Genomic DNA, 5,507 nt, shown 5'->3' with positions numbered 1-5,507 from the left:
CTTCTTAATTTGCAGGAAGCTAAACTAATAGTTGTTGCTCAAGTAAAGCCAAAGGGAAAGAAAGAACATTCCAAGATGTCACCTAAAAACAGGAACCTTGAATTGTTGAAAATAAAAAAAAAAAAACCTTTGGATCTGATGACCTTGTTTCCTTTTCTAAGCAGAGAGCAAAGAAATAGAACAGCAGTAAGATGACGTGACTTTGCCCTTTCAGAAACCAAGAGGGATATTTGTTTCCAAAGTTTCATGAGTGCCAAGATTATGATTGGAAGGCTTTCAGCTTCCTGCTTAACCCCGGTAGCCTCAGGCTACAGGTCAATCACTTGATAAAGTGAAGGCCTCCAGCCCCATTTATCTGTGCACCAGTGGAGATTAGAAACATGACCTGGGACTGCTTTGGAGAATTAACTTATTTTGTTTGGTGGGAAGCTGGGGCAAGGGTGGTGAGAAGACACTGCTCTAAATATGATATAATCCAGCTGTCCAAACATGTGCAATTCAATTCAGCTGTCATCCATTCCCCAAAATCCAGATGTTTGCCATCACACAATCTCAGGGTATCTTTCCTTCTAGTGAAAGTAACTTGTTCTAATCATGTTTGTCAGAGTTGCGTTTGTTTTTAATTAGAAGACATCTATTTTGATTCAGCTGTGCCCTCTTTGCCTCAGCATAGGGACACAGCCTACATTATTAATAAGCTTTAAATCTTATGAAAAATCACCGAGGTTTTCATTCCATCCCAGAGGTCAAATATAAGAAACTTCAAGACGACACTAAATATTTGTTGATTACTAGTATTCAGTAGCATGTGGATAGTTCTCTTCCATCTACACATTCTCTAACCACCGAGTTCTCACGATGTGGGCTCTTAACATTTGTATATCTTTGTGTTCAGAAATCTCCAACAATTATGTTTCATGGTTAGATCCCCTTTCAAGGTCTAACCAGATTGTGATCTCGCCTAGGTCATTTGCAATGTCTCTGACCCTGATTTTTTTATCTGAAAATTAGAGGATGGTATTGAGGATTAAATGCCATAAAATATTTCAAACACCCATCTGGTCCTGCCTCCAGGAAACTGAAGCAGGTTTTCGATGAAATTAGTTTTCCAAGCTTTAGGTTTTTGTTTTGTTTTGCCAGAGAGACACTAAACAAGAAAAGTAAAGAAAAAACCTGGATGAGCAATCTGGAAATGCTGGAAGCAAATGAAGACTGTTATATACTGGGTCCCTTCCTTGTGAAGCACACCTCTAGGCCATCCTTTGATCTAATGCTTTGCTTACCAAGAGCAATTTTCTAACTGCTGATTTTATTCTCAAGTACATCAATACCAGGCACCAGGGGAGCAGGCTCTGGCATTCATGACTTTGGGAAGCTGTGTCTATTTTAAAAATAAATATGCTTATTATAAAATTCTTTTTATTTCCATGGACTTGTTTACTAAGAGTTGCTTTCCAAAAGGTGGCTCATTCTTGATGAGAAGACAAGATCAATATTCTGAGTCTATATAGCTGAACCGATCCCAGGGGTGTTGGAAAGACACCAATAGAGGTGCTCTTAGAGCCCTGCTGAGTCAACAGCCTGTCCTCCTCTCTGTCCGTCTGTCTGTCAGTCTCTCTCACTATCTACCCCTTTCTCTGCCTTCTCTTTCTTTTCCTTCGTATCTCATCTCTTTTCAAATTCTCTGCTTTGCTCTGATCTGCTCCCTTGTTGTGGCTCCTGCCTCCTGGTTTTCTCTCACCATTAACATCTTGCCTGGTTTACACCTACCTCCTTGCTTTAATTTCCAATATTTTTGTTCAGAGTATGGATCAAATTTAAGCCAGCAATAGGTTGAGGCATAAGATAATTATTTGTGGGATTGCATCTGAGAGGCCCAGCATGATTCTTCTTGTACACAGAAAGAGGCTTACCAAACGGTTAACATTATTGCCCATGTACACCCGCTAGTCCGCTAACTGCCTTACATGCACTGTTATGGACTGAAGGTTTGAGTCCCCCTGGAATTCATGTTGAAATCCTAACTCCCCTGTGTGGCTATCAATGTAGGTGAGGCCCCTAAGGAAGTAATTAAGGTTAAATGAGGTCACAATGATGGGGCCTCATAAGAAGAGACACCAGAGAGCCCATGCACCCTCATTCTCTCTCCCTCCAAGCTTATGCACTGAAAAAAGGCCATGTGAACACATAATAAGAAAGCTGCCCTCTGCAACCCCAGGGAAGAGCCCTTCCCAGACATCGGCCCTGCTGACAGCTTGGTCTTGGACTTCCAATGTCCAGAACTGTGAGAAAATAAATTTCTGTTCTTTAACTTATCCCTTCTGTGGTATTCTGTATGGCAGCCTGAGCAGACTAATGTATGCACAGTTCACTTAATCTGCTCAATGATCATATTAGGTCTTATTATTGTTATTCCCATTTAAAAGATGAGGAAACTGAGGCACATAGAGGTCAAATAATCTGCCCCCAAATATGCAGTTATTACATGGTGGAGATAAGGATTTGAACCCAGGTAATTTAACTCTAGAAACCAAGCTCTTAGAAACTTCATATTTTTAATGGGCCTATACCATTAAACCAATAAATACACACTGCTTAAATTATAGAGAAAAGAAACTTCTTTTGGAGCATAAAAATGGTGAAGGTAATTTTGAAAAAAAAACTGTTTTGAATTCAATAGTATTAAATTTGACTTAAGACACAATGACTTAGCCAAAATGCATGAATTAATAGTGGATTAAAACATTGACATTTATGGAACTTCTGTTGAACTATAAAATTTTGATTTATATAATTGTATTTAATATTCACTGTTTTTCAATTTAATAAATGTTCTTTAAAAATTCCACTTATTGCTTATTAAGCCTTAAATCAATCTGCTGTGAAGCCATGACTGAAAAGACTTGGTCCTTGCTTTGAAGATCACTCCAAGTGGTGAACAGACACTCACACGCAGGGCATGCCCTGGCATGTTTACTCAATAAATGTTTTTCTGAGACCCTACCATGGCCCAGGTACCATAAGAAGGATTAAAAGATAACTACGAGTTTGCCAGGTAGGTAAAACCTGTGTCCAAGTGTGTGTGTGTGTGTGTGTGTGTGTGTGTGTGTGTGTGTGACAGAGAGAGACAGTGGAGGTGGAGGGAGGTAGGTATAAGAGGACATTTGGGAGTGGAAAGAACTTATGATGTACGATGAACAGATTGAGCAAGACCAGATTTTTCTATTTGGGGGGATCTTGCCACAGCAGGAATCAATGTTTTGCAGGATATATGGGCTGAACTTGTAATTGTGAATGACTCCAATTGCTAAAAAATTATTTTGTGCTGTGTGTTTAAACTTAACTAAGGCTAGCTTAATGCAAGAAGAGGTGCCCAATATCTCAGTTCCAGTCCTTACTGTTGGTTGCAAAGGGCAGATGCTGAGCCACATGCCTGGTGGCAGCCTGCAGTGAGGACCATGCACATACTTATCAAAGCAATGTGAGAACATAGTTTTATAAAAATGATAGAAAAGGACTTAGAACCTGAAGTCACAGTCCCCTGGCCAACATCTTCCCAAGTGCATCTCTCTAGAGATGATTATTTGTAATTTGTTTAATAGTTTCTGTTTTTAATTCTTCTGATGGTTCCTCCATGTTGCTAAGTGTATGATTTAGTATACTTAGTATATACTACTTACCAATTTTAGAAAGTATCTATTAATTTCACTCTGATAGATGAGAAATTAGTCCACCGAAAAACAGTTCTGTTGCATTCATTCCCAAATAGTTTCAGTACTCTTTCTAGTTCCTAAATTGGTTACCTCTGGAAATTTAAACAAAATATTTACATCATTATTTCTTGTATTACCAGATACAAAGGTTGTCTCTTGACTCCCTGCTTTGTCAGATGAAAATATTAGTCTCCTTACCTCTTGCTGCAGCTTTCGTCTCTCATTTTCTCTCAATGTTTGCCATTTGTAGTTTTACCTTTACACACCATTGTTGAAACATGTAAAATTTTCTCCGTGAATATAATTAAGGCATATCTATAGGTTAATTCTAACTCTACAAAGTTGAAAAATAGTACTTACATTATGATTACATAAAGATTTTTCATTGTAGGGTCAAAGGATTTGCTTTGATTACATTTTTTCTGCCTTGTCTAGATTTATTTTTTTTCTATTGTTTCTAAATACCTTTATTTTTTTCTTACAGTTGTCTTTTTTTTTTATTTAACCAAACCGTTATTATTTTATTAACAGGCATTATAAACAAATGATACTAATCTTATTTAAAAACCATAAGTGCAACACTGGTGAATATACAGCTCACGAATAACTTAAAAAGTATTTTCCAATTTAAAAGGCCACATTCAGCATACAAAACCTACCTATACTAAACAGCGAGGCTGTAATATGGATACATGATTGATGTGTCTAAAATGATATGTGCAGTACGTAATTAATGTTAATTATATGATTAGCACAATTTTTTCTATATGATTCCTTTTATGTTTCACTTTCCCCAGAAACTGAATTCTGAACTTCCTCTTCTAAAATTGGTACAATCATATTATCTTTGGACATCAAATTATATTTTATCGCAAATTTAGTAAACCGATGACACAAAAATGTTTCATTTTATATTCATCAAATATTTGCCAGTGATGAAAAATAAGCATCTGAAAATATTCTGTAAATCTTATGGCATACTGATTCTAGTTTTGGTACAGATGCTGGGAAAATATTTTCTGCTCTTCAGAAGACATATAGCACTATCAAGTGTGTGTCTAATATAATCTATATCAGGACAATCTTTCAGAGTTTTATGAGCTGCACGAAGGAAAACCTATTATTCAGTTGCTGTCATCTGTACATATATCTGGATGGCATTCACGCTGAAGTTTGATAGCAAGTCCATTTAGCTTAAGATAGAATTGCCTTAAATGTTCATACTTCCATAAACCTCCATCTTAGCTTTCAGATGCTTCAAGAATTTTGTCAGTATTGGAGCAATCTGCTCTCATGTTCTGTTGAATATACTGCTGAAGAGCTAGTGTACTTTCCGTTTCACCAAAGGATTCATCTGGCCAATGATAGAAATCCTATGTCTTTGTGCCTGGCCTGCTCTGCCTCAGTAGTGCCATCCCCTCCACCATGACCATAATGTCCTTCTTGATTTTGCGTTTATTGCATTTTTAAGCCTCATGCATAGTGCCATACATCTGGAAAGGTCCATGCATCTTTTGTTTTCCAGTTACCTGTATCTTATGTCTTCCTGATTTTTGGTTTACTCCTTCATTTTGCCAGATCACATCCTCAAGTATCTCCAGACAAAGGGCGTGGGGGAGGTAAGCTTTTAGAATCTTTGCATACCTGACAATAACTTCATTAGGCATCTGCACTTTATTGATATTTCGGTAGTGTCTAGATTGTACTTTGAACGTAACTTTCAGCTCTTTGGAGAATTAACTCGTTTGTCTTCTAGTGTCAGTTTTGCCGACCAGAAATCTTTTGCCTCATTCT

General features: G+C 37.4%; 1 pseudogene; it reads right to left on the bottom strand.

The window, feature by feature from the left end:
- Positions 1-4,490: 4,490 nt before the first annotated feature.
- On the bottom strand, positions 4,491-5,146 carry LOC120588122 (MOB-like protein phocein; annotated as a pseudogene).
- Positions 5,147-5,507: the final 361 nt, after the last annotated feature.

Source organism: Pteropus medius, unplaced genomic scaffold (assembly GCF_902729225.1).
Source record: "Pteropus medius unplaced genomic scaffold, Ma_sr-lr_union100, whole genome shotgun sequence".
In the NCBI taxonomy this organism is placed as follows: domain Eukaryota; kingdom Metazoa; phylum Chordata; class Mammalia; order Chiroptera; family Pteropodidae; genus Pteropus; species Pteropus medius.
This window is presented reverse-complemented; position numbering and strand designations above follow the sequence as displayed.